Consider the following 12,261-nt stretch of genomic DNA (forward strand, 5'->3'; position numbering starts at 1 on the left):
AGATAGATAGATAGATAGATAGATAGATAGATAGATAGATAGATAGACATAAAAGGAGATTTATTATGAAAATTGGCTCGTGTGATTATAGAGGCTGAAGAGTCTCATGAAATACTATCTCTAAGCTGGAGCACCAGGAAAGCTAGTGGTGTGACTCAGTTGTAGCCTTTTTTTTTTTTTTTTTTGAGATGGAGTCTCGCTCTGTCGCCCAGGCTGGAGTGAGTGGCGCGATCTCAGCTCACTGCAAGCTCCGCCTCCCGGGTTCACGCCATTCTCCTGCCTCAGCCTCCCAAGAAGCTGGGACTACAGGCACTTGCCACTAGGCCCGGCTAATTTTTGTTATTTTTAGTAAAAATGGGGTTTCACTGTGTTCTCCAGGATGGTCTCCATCTCCTGACCTTGTGATCCGCCCACCTCGGCCTCCCAAAGTGCTGGGATTACAGGCGTGAGCCACCACGCCCAGCGACTCAGTTGTAGTCTTAAGGCCTGAGAACCAGGCCATCCGACGGTATAGACTCCCAGTCTGAGGCCATGAGGTCAAATGCCTGGTGGTGCTGCTGGTGCAAATCCTGAATTCCCAAGGCCTGAGATCCAGGAGCTGTAATATCCGAGGGCAGGAGAAGATGGACATCCCAGCGGAAGAAGAGGGAGTCAATTACCCTTCCTCTGCCTTTTTGTTCTATTTGCGCCCTCAGTGGATTAAATGATGCCCACCCACATTGCTCAGGGCCATCTTTACTTCGTCTACCAATTCAAACGCCAATCTCTTCTCTGGAAGCACCCTCACAGACACACTCAGAAATAATGTTTTACCAGTCATCTGGGTAACCCTTAGCCCAGTCAAGTGGACACATAAAATGAACCATCACACTCCACTAGACTCTTCACTCCATAGAGCCTCCTTAGAATGTCAAAGCGATCGTGACAGTGGATTACAGTTTTTTCTTCTCTAGGTCTGATCGTATGATTTGACTCTTCAGTAAAAAAGGTTCACATGTTCACAGTGCTGTTTATTGGTTTTCAAACTTTAACACTTAAACAGCCACAGAATAAGCATGCAAATGCTATAAACCTTGAAATTATGAAACATTATTAGACCGTCACGAGTTAGTGCGAGACAGGTAGAAAAAAGAGGGCTTCGCTGATTCCCTCCACTTTCACAGAGGGGAGTTAATGAATGCTGTGTGAAGTGAATAAATCAAGACAGATTTTTAGGTAGATTATTGAAAGTAACAGGAGTAATCACTAAAAGAACTAAAAAGAGCAATCTAAAGGATAACATTGGGTGGAGACGTGGAGAGGCAAGAGGTATTGTGAGGGTGCTGAATTCCTAATCCTCCGTAAATGGGAGTCAAAGGTTACTATCTAAAGATAAACCAAGGCCAGGCCTGGTGGCTCACGCCTGTAGTGCCAGCACTTTGGGAGGCCGAGGCAGGCGGATTGCCTGAGATCAGAAGTTCGAGACCAGCCTGACCAACACGGGGAAACCCTGTCTCTACCAAAAATACAAAAATTAGCCCGGCGTGGTGGTGTCATGCGCCTGTAGTCCCAGCTACTCGGGAGGCTGAGACAGGAGAATCACTTGAACCTGGGAAGCGGAGGCTGCAGTGAGCTGAAATCACACCATTGCACTCCAGCCTGGGCAACAAGAGCAAAAGTCTGTCTCAAAAAATAAAATAAAAATCAAAGATAAGCCAAGAAAATCAAAGTGTACAGTTTTGGGGTTTTTTTTTTTAAAGTATAATAGAAATTACCACAAGAAATAAAAACAGGAACTTTCAACAGACGTTTCTTCTGGGGCGTGGTACTGGGTGTGGAAGATAATGAGGGGAGATTTTTACTTTTTCCTCAGATCCACCTGTGCTCTTGGAATATTTTTAACCACGTTCATGGATTACATTTATAGTTAAAAAGTAAGTATAATAATGCAAATAAACATAGCACTGTAAAACATGAAGCAAGCTGCCCGTGCGATTCCCAAGTCTCCTGTGGTAGGATCTGTTCTAGGAGGCTCTCTGGAGGGCGCAGACAATGATGTCTAGAGATGAGAATAGTGAGCGGATGTGGATTTCTGTCCTCTGTGGAGCTGGGGACACAAGGAGGAGGGGCAGCCTCCAGAAGAGCTGTGGGGAACGAGAGCCTTCATCACACATTGGAAGGCTGCTAGGAGGCCAGAGGACACAGATAAGGTTTTGTTTTGTTTTGTTTTGTTTTGTTTTTCAGAGGGGGTCTTGCTCTGCCGCCCAGGCTGGAGTGCAGTGGAGCGATCTTGGCTCACGGCAAGCTCCGCTTCCCAGGTTCACGCCATTCTCCTGCCTCAGCCTCCCGAGTAGCTGGGACTACAGGCGCTGCCACCGCGCCCGGCTAATTTTTTGTATTTTTAGTAGAGACGGGGTTTCACCGTGTTAGCCAGGATGGTCTCGATCTCCTGACCTCGTGATCCGCCCGTCTGGGTCTCCCAAAGTGCTGGGATTAAGGTTTTTGGGACTTCACAGGAGTTAGAATGAGGACCAGGTGGTAGGACCTTCGGAAAGACTTCAGTTTTTGTAAACAGCACAGTGACAGAATGGGTGGCCTCGGGATGCAGTGAGTTCCCCACACTGGAAGTATGCTAGACCAGTATGTAAGGGGGGTGCACAGAGAGGCAGTACAAAAAGAGAATGTGAAATTTGCTAGACCAGTATGTAAGGGGGGTGCACGGAGAGGCAGTACAAAAAGAGAACGTGAAATTTGGAATCAAACGGCTATGGAATCTGATCCTCGTCAATGCTTTGTAGGGACAGTGTGACACTGAACAAGGCAAAGGCAGTAAGGTCTCCGAGTTCTGTTGTCCTCATCTGAAAACAGGATGGATAACTGCTAGCTTATAATGTTGCTCCAGAGGCTTATGTGAACTATTCCATGAAAAAATCAGTCAGTAAAGGGCTTGGCACTTAGGAAGTGCTGCATAGAGGGTGGATGTCATGATGGAAGCTTGGCTGGGGTGTGAGAGGCAATAGGCCAGATCACCTGTAAGGTCTCTCCATCCTGACTTTTCTATGTCTTTGGAAGCAGAGAGCGGGCCTGGGCACTGAGCTCTGAGGCCCCATCTAAAAGCTCGGGACTCTGAATGCTGAGCCCTTCTTCCACTTCTGCTATGGGGACCACAAGGATAGAACTGGAGTGGCCTCTTTCCCTTTTTGCCAACTGGAGCCTGAGGAGGTGGGAGACTCAGGAAGTTCTGGATCACACCTCGAGTCAGGAGAAGGGGCCCATCTGCTGGGAGGATGCTAACAGGATCTGGGGCACCTCCTCAAAGAAGGTAGGCTTGGAAAATAACTGGGACTTGCAACCTTTGAAGCCCTTGGACAAAAGCTGCCCTGCAGGTGGGAGGCCAGTGCACAACCTTCTCTTCCCATACCTCCACCCCTAGATGGGCAGGCTTCCATCGCAGGCTGTGCTGTCCCTGCCTTCCACCCCAGCAGACAGTGTGGAGGGAACTTAGGGTGAGACGGCTCCTTCTCAGATGCAGGCATCATGGATTCTCCAGGCATCATGGGTGTCTGGCCTGACGGATTCTCCAGACCAGACACTGGGAAGGCGCCAGGCTCTTCCAGGGCCATGACCACGAGCCATTTATAAAGGCAGCTTCCACATAAGCACGCCCCTGTTCCTGCAAGGACATGACCTGCCTCAGAGCCAGAAACCTGCACCCCACACCCTTAGCCCCATAGAAAACATCACATCAGAAAAGAAGATGACATTTGTTTTCCTCCTAAAACATTGGACTGTGAGTATCCATGCTCCAACGGAGCTCTTTGTTTCAAACAGTGGAGTGATGGAGTCCTTGTCAAGGCACGACCCTTAGTGCCAGGACACGATGTTCAGCTGGGGCCCACCCCATCCTCAGAAACCGTGGGTCTGGTGGTGTCCTGTGTGGGTAGGTCCTGGGCACATCCCCAGGAAAGGCTGAAGGGGACCAAAGGAGCATGACTGTCCCCTCCGGCCCTGGGAATGGAAAAGCATTCCCTCGCCTGCTGCCCCTCTCTGGGAGCCAGTGGTGCTTCAGCAGACGTCGGGTGACAATGACCACTTCAGGGAAGAGTGGAAGGCGGATGTCAAGATGTGAAGAAGCTGCGAGGCTTCCTGGTGGCCTTTTCTTCGCGATTTTTCTTGAAATGCTCTTCATTTACAGAAGGTCAGACACCCTCGACATTCACATGTTCACTGCGCGTGACGGAACTAAATGGAATTTGGGGACTAACACTTGAGGGCTTTTACCACCCCATGGCTCCTTCTCACGACGATAGCGTGGAGCGCTGCACACATGGCTTCCGACATCCCCAGCCTGCTCCTTCTCCAGGTCAAGCCCGATGGGATGGCCATGCCCAGGTGGTGGTGGTGGCATGTGTGCACATCTTATGACCCCCACCAGATTGACGGAAGGTCCAGGAGGGTGAAGATCTTGTCTCGTCACTGGGTGCCCTCCCCAGTCGCCACACGAACTAAGCCAGCAGCTGGCATTGGTTCACTAAGTTAGGGTTAAGAATTAACAAATGTGTGGCCATCTTTTCATAGCCCTGCAGAGCCCCGGGCCAGGGAGGTCCAGAGGCTTTCGGATGACAGGCGTAGAGGCAGTCCTCCCCATGCTGAATGTTCTCTCTCTTTCCTTTCCTCTCGTCATTTTCCTAAAAATTAATAAGAACTGGTACAATGATAGAAACTACATTGCTAAGGGCTTTCTGCTTCTAATCTCATTTAGTCCTTGCAGAGCCCTCTCAGGTAAATTCATCTACAAAATTATAGATGAGGAGGCCGGGCACGGTGGCTCACGCCTATAATCCCAGCACTTTGGGAGGCTGAGGCAGGTGGATGACCTGAGGTCAGGAGTTTGAGACCAGCCTGGCCAATGTGGTGAAGCCCCATCATCTCTACTGAAAATATAAAAACTAGCCAGGTGCGGTGGTGGGTGCCTAAATCCCAGCTACTCTGGAGGCTGAGGCAGGATAATTACTTGAACCCGGGAGGTGGAGGTTGCAGTGAGCCGAGATTGTGCCATTGCACTCCAGCCTGGGCGACAAGAGTGAGACTCCATCTCAAAAAGAAAAAAAAAATTATAGATGAGGAAACTGAGGCTTAGTGTTAATAATTTGACTGAGGCTGTTCCAGCTAGCACCTGGAGGCACCGGGATTCGAACCACGTCTGCCTGACCTCACAGGTCTCCCTTCTTGCCCTTGCCCTTGCTGCTCATTCTCTCATCTCCTCTGCCCGTTTGGCTCTGCTCACTACTGCTCACAGGACTCAGGGCTGACCTGAAGGCTGGTCCTGAGTCACTTGTGGGCATTTCTCTTCATGGGGCAAGGGGATATTTTCTAAAGCTGTCCTCTGGTCTCATTCTCTCCCAGGGGTCATGATACTCACTGGCTCTTGTTCTCAGCCGAATTATCCGGGGACTGTGGACTCTGCAGGGAATTGTGTCTGGTGGAAAGCACTTGGGCTCTTGAATCAGACAGGCCGGGTGCAAATCTCGATTCTTTCATTTCTTAGCTTTGGCAAGTCAACTGCCCTCTCTGGACTTCAGTTTCTCATCAGAAATGAGTTACTGCAAAGGTTCGGTGCAATAACTTGCTAAAGCACTCAGCACAAGGCTTGGCAAGTGAGAGAGGCTCACTCATGAGAGCTACGAAACAGCCTGCCTGGGTTTCCAAGAAACTCCTGGGAGCCTGCATCCCTTGGCTAGTCAGTTGAGTTATTAATCATTTTCTAGGCTTTTCCTTAGTTTGCTGAGTTTCCCCTGTGTTATACGCCTTTTTAAGCTAAAATATTAACAGAGTTTATGGGTAGACTAAAGCATAGCATAAGTTAGAATTTTTTGTTGTTTATTTATTTATTTATTTTGAGACAGAGCCCCGCTCTGTTGCCCAGTCTGGAGCACAGTGGCGCGATCTTGGCTCACTGCAAGCTCTGCCTCCCGGGTTCAAGGGATTCTCCTGCCTTAGCTTCCTGAGTAGCTGGGACTACAGGCACCTGCCACCACGCCCGGCTAATTTTTGTAGTTTTAGTAGAGACAGGGTTTCACCACATTGGCCAGGCTGGTCTCGAGCCCCTGACCTCAGGTGATCCACCCGCCTCGACTTTCCAAAGTGCTGGGGTTACAGGTGTGAGTCACTGCACCTGGCCTTTTTTGTTTCTTAAAAACAGAAAAACAAAAAACAAAAAGCATGTTTCTCATTTTTGATACTTTTCAAAATACAGATTAAATAAACTGAGTTTTTACATTTTCTAAAAAACATACATTTTCGAAAACACACACACACACGCACACACACACACCATTCATAGCTTCCAAACGACTGCAGGCGTGCGAAAAACGTCCTGTGCTCTGGACCTGACCCCAGAGCGGTGGTAAATGGCACAGGCTCTGGAGTCCAACAGCGAGTTTCAACACTGGCTCCGTGCTTAATGCCCATGTGATGCTGACTATGATACTGAAGAGCCCTGAGCCTCAGTTTCCTCATCTGTAAGGCGTGTCTAGCAACAGAACAGTTCATGGAGTCACTGAAGGGGTCTGATAGGAAGCAGAGCCCTGACCATGGAGCCCAGCACCCAGCGAGTGGCAGCCAGCGTCCTGGGGCTGCGTGTGGGACTGCGCAGAGGGACCTGGAGAGATCTTCAAAATCTTTTTGTGTCATTGTTTAAGGTAACCCTGCTCCCCTGCACCGCTGCCCTCTCACCTTCTGGATGCGGTTTTCAAAATGCCTCAGTAAAGGCATTCGGAAAAATAATAATTACTAAAGGGCATATTTAACAGGGTTGCCTTACAAAAACCCATGGCATCACCTGGTCCCCTGTCTCTGTCCTCCCTGGACATTTGCAGCCTCTCTCAGCGGACACACCCAGCCATAGCAGGCTAAAGCGTCTGGCAGCTTTACATCTGCAATATCGAAATCCAGCGGCTTTCCACAATGGCTGGCTGCAGCATTTACAGTGACTCAGATCATTTTCAGAGTTTCTATGTGTGTTCTCTCAGATCAACCCAAATCTGTGACAGGAAATGATGCAACAGCAAATTGGTCCTATGTTTTACACCAGATGTTTAGACAAGCAAAGAAGAAAGTATACTTAAGAAAATACATGGAAAACACACAATCGCGGAGTTTGCTTTGCCAAATGGAGCCTCCTAAAGCCTCAGCATCTTTAGGAGGGGGGAATGTTTTCTGAGAAACAGCTAATTCTCCAAGAGGCAACAGCCCAGGATTAAGATAGGATCTCGGGCAGGAAATGAATGAGACATTTCATAAATGTGCTTTTCACTCAGGGGCTGCTTAAAAGGTACAAGTCAAGCTAACTAGGCACATGTGATGGCTCCAATTATTGGAATCCTGTGCCTGGTTACACCAGGCCTCGGTGCTGTCTCATCTCCTGATGGTATCTCACACCCAGACTCACTGAGAGAACAGTGCGGCTTTCTGTACCGTAATTTCCTCACCAGTGCTCCAGGAGGGATGCCAGGAGCATGGCTGTAGTGCTTGGTGTTTCCAGGTTGACTACAAGGGCCTAAGGAAGACCCCTTTGACCAGCCTGGACTGTGCTGGCTTCTTTCTCTAAACTTTTACAGTAGCTGACTCTGCACCTTAAAATATAGCTCCTAACTGGAAGTCAGAAGGGCTTGAAGGCACTATGGAGATCACACAACTCACCTCGCCACCCCACTGGTCCATAACACATTCTCTCCTCAACGTTGCCAAGAAGAATTGTGCAAACTCTGAACGCCTGACGAGATGGGGCACTCACGGCCTCACCAAGGAGGTCATTCCATCTCAGGTCATTCCATCTTGGTCTTCCCGTGCAGAGTATCTTCACAACAGTAGCCCAAGTAGGTCTCCCTGGAGCTTCCACTCATGGCTCATGGTTCTACTTCTGGAAGCCACACAATTCGATTATACTCATCTTCCATCTGGCAGCTCTTACACAGCCCTGGCCACACAGCTCCTTTTCTTTCTATAATTCCCCTCCAAAAATACCCTTGGTTCTTTTCTAATTATTCAGCCATGTTCTCTGATCAGGTGGACCTTACTAGCTTGGCTTTTCCTTCCTTTGTGTTCAAGTTCCACCCCTGCCCTACTTCCTATCCCCACTGTCTTTCTTATCATAAACCCAGCACAGGGTGGAAGACATAGCAGACACCCAGCCAAACCGGAAGCCTCTGCTTACAGCCATGTTGAAGATTGGCTCACATTATTCTGAGGCTCTTCAAGAAGTGCTGGGAAGATTAATCAGCATCTTAGGTATCTATGAAGTGCCCTGAAAGCCTCTGGGGTGTGCAGCAATCACGGACCAAACACAGGCCAATCCCGAGCTGCACGACCCACAGTGGAGAGACAAAACCCTCATTTCAGCTCATAGCAGACACCCCCTTGGCCCTGAGCCTCAGCAGGGAATCCAGACATCAACAATCAATGACCACCTGATGCCTGCTTTCTGACTGCAACTTAGATGGTGAAGGATTTTGGAAATTGCTTAGACTTGAGTCTTGCAAATGAACTTTCACAAGGATATAAAACAGGTGTGGGCAGAGTTTCACAGGATGCCACCGAGGCAGGAGGCCTGAGCTCTGCAGCCAAGCTCCTGAATTTCACCTCTCAGAGGCCACCAGGAATCTTAGAACCCTGGGATTCCACGAAACACGGTGTGGACCCACCACCTCAGCTCTTGCTCTGTGCCTTGGATTTATGGAGGAACTGCAAAATCACCAAAAAGGCCCTATTCCACATCTCTTGCAAAACCCCATCTTGACAAAAAATACAACAATTAACCAGGCATGGTGGCATGCGCTTGTAGTCCCAGGAACTCAGGAGGCTGAGGTGGGAGGATTGCTTGAGCCCAGGAGGTTGAGGCTGCAGTGAGCTGTGAGCTTGCCACGGCACTCCAGCCCGGGTGACAGAGTGAGACCCTGAAAACCAAAAGACAAAAAAACCAAAAAACTAGAGAAGGAACCTCATAAGACTGCAGGGCAGATGGTGGCAGAAAAAGATGGCAGCCCAGGGCGGAAAACGAGGATGTGGCCTCACTGACCACGAGACGGGAAGGTCCTGCTGAAGCCGTGCTGTGACCCTGGAAAGTGGCCACTGGAGACCTCCACTCTCCCTCTGGAGGCTCCTTCCCAGGCTCCAGAGTCTTCTCGGTGTCCCCTCAGTGCCAATGACCTCTCTCCATGGTGCCCTACCCAGGCCTGCCCCAGGGACCGCTGCTCTTCCCTGCCTTCCCACGCCCAAGTTACTTCCATGTCCATCCCTCAGCATCCTCCTCTCTGTAAATTAAACTGATCCATGTAAAAAAGCCTGGGAGGCCCATCACCTCTCAGATAATAAATAGAATTGGGGAGTGGATGTATCTATTTCTTGTAAGTCGTCTAATTTATTGGCATATTTGTTCATAATACCTTCTTATTATCTTTGTAATATCTGCAGCATCCCTACTGATGGCTCCTTTTTCCTCCTGATTTGAGTTATTTGAGCCTTCTCTCATGTTTTCTTTAACAGTCTTGCCATAGATGTGTATATTTTATTAATTTTTGCAGAATGTGTCTATTTTATTAATTTTTGCAGAGATCACACTCATGTTTTCTCTATTTTATTATTTATGCTCTTATCTTTATTGTTTTCTTCCTTCTATTTTCTTTAAGTTTACTCTTTTGTAATTTTCTGCCTTCATGGATTGTAGGCTTAGCTCATTAATTTTCAGACCATTTTAAGTAACAGCTTTATTGGGATATAATTTGCATACTATAAAACTTATTCATTTAACATGTAATACTGCAGAAATCGTGCATAGGTTGTTTTTTTACATGTGCAAGTTCTTTATTAATTTTAGACACACTCACTTTCTTTATCTGGCTATTATCCCAAGTTCCTGGAACTTTAGTCCTTCTATTAATTATGTCATCAGACTCTTGTGCTTGGTGGATATTTTTCTCATCTTTAATGTAGCTTGTATATTCTGTGAAACCCTTTCATCCTAGATTATAGAATAGTTCCTCTAAAGTGTTGCTGTATTTCTCTGGCAAATCAAAAGTATAAGCAGCCTAGGACCCCATTTTTAAGGGGTGGGGTCTTGCAATGTTGCCCAAGCTGAACTTGAACTCCTGGGCTCAAGGGGTCCCCCTGCCCAGCACCCACGCCACCCTGCCTGGCTGTATATTAAGGGCTTTGGTTTGGGAGTTTCCTGGACTTCTGGATAGTATAAATTCACATGTAAATCTCTATGAAACACAAGCCCTGAGTTTTTATTTCTTCGGGGAGAAATTTCACTCTGGACCCAAGCAGAGACAGACATGCTTTTTGTTATCTTGCTGTGCCAGTGGACAGGCTTTTCCCGAATCTCTGCTTTCCCTGAGGGTGTGGCCATCCAAGAAGGCCAATTGTCAGCAGAAGTTTCCTTCTAGCTCCGTTCCTTCTCCAAATCTCATTTCCTGACCTTGTGTGAGCATGAAAGCCCAAGCCCTTAGGTTGCTGAAACTGATGACATCATGACCACCACCCCCTTGCCACCATCAGTCTCTCCCCACAATTACCCCAAGAGTAAGCAGCAGCAACTCAGTCACTCTCCACTGTAGCTGTTTCTTCCCTCTTTGTTTCTGGTGTCTGGTAATTTTCTTTTCTTGCTTGCATGCTTGGCCACTGTTTACAGTAATTTTGGTTACATTTTATTCAGGTGTTTGTGGCAGAAGGGTTTATGTGTATCCAACATTTCCTAGAGGCTACTTTCTAAAGTAATTCACATCAACACTATTTACCCTCCATCTACCACCGTACCTGTTTGGTAGATGCAAGTAACTATTTCTCATTAAAATCATGATATTTTAGAAATGTCATGGTGAGTTTAAGTGGAGAAACTTACAGTGAGTCTAAACTCTTTAAGGGCTAAATTTCAGTTGCTAAAAATCAGGCTAAGATTCTGGTGCCACCTTTTTGTCTTTCCATCTTGCTAAAGGTTCTCATTCTATTCTGGCTAAAGAATCCTATAGATTTATGGATCCTGTATCAGAGCTATTTAATATCTATTTAGAAACAGCCAAGGATGGTATCAATAGTCTCTCATTTTAATGAGAAATGTTTGTTTGTTCATTTGTTTTGAGATGGAGTCTCACCCTGTCGCCCAGGCTGGAGTGCAGTGGGGCCATCTCAGCTCACTACAACCTCTGCTTCCGGGGTTCAAGCAATTCCCTACCCCAGTGTCCCCAGTCGCTGGGACTACAGGCGCCACCACCAAGCCCGGCTAATTTTTGTATTTTTAGTAGAGACGGGGTGTCACTGTTGTGGCCAGTCTGGTCTTGAACTCCTGACCTTGTGATCCACCCTCCTCGGCCTCCCAAAGTGCTGGGATTATAGGCGTGAGCCACTGTGTCTGACTGTGAGTGGAATGTTTCTGCCCTTCTGTTCTTGATCATTGGACATCACTAAGCCATTTATCAACTTGAGTTTATTATGAACTAAACAGGGTGATAATGCCTTTGATCTTAGAACATCTTTCTTCTATCTCCCCCGTGACATGTTGGACTCACGTATTATTGATATTACCCTAATTTACTGATGCTGAACTTTGGGAAGGACTTGAGCGAAGTGTCTTATGCCAGAGTGGTAAAGCCCTGTTCCATAAGGGAATATTTCAGGGCACTGGGCAGATAATTTATGTCGCAAGATGCGACAAGGTAACTAGAAGGTAGAAGGAGACTCCAGGACAAACATGTCCTTATTGGGACTGGAGGTCTTGGTCACGTCTGATGCCTCCCATTTCTCCTGACAATGCATCTGCTGCTGGTCATCAAAGAGATGGTTATGGTGATGGAAGTGGTTGAGGGGAGTCACTAAAACTAGAATAGAACTGCACAATGTTCAATGGTTGTGAATTTTATGATGAGCCTTGTTGAAAAGGTTACCTTTTGAGCCAGGCTGGGGTTTCCATAGCTCCGTCCCAGTAAGAGACAAACCTCATGCTGTTGGAACAGCCTTTATTTCCTATGTTTTATTCCAGGACATGTGGAGTAGCCACAACTCAGTTGTGTTCTGGAGGTGGGTACCAGTGCTGCCATCAGTCAGAGATCTGTGGTGCCTTTGGAGCCAGAATCATACAGGACATCTCCTCTCCCTCTTGCTACCTCCCTTAGGGAGCTACTTCTAAGACATAAGAACTGAATAAAATTCTCTAAAGAGAACAAAACCCAGAGTCAACAAGGACAATGCTGAGCTTAGTAACAAAAAATTTAAAAAGTCATCAGCAAA

The sequence above is a fragment of the Piliocolobus tephrosceles genome, chromosome 2 (genome assembly GCF_002776525.5).
Source record: "Piliocolobus tephrosceles isolate RC106 chromosome 2, ASM277652v3, whole genome shotgun sequence".
NCBI classification, from domain to species: domain Eukaryota; kingdom Metazoa; phylum Chordata; class Mammalia; order Primates; family Cercopithecidae; genus Piliocolobus; species Piliocolobus tephrosceles.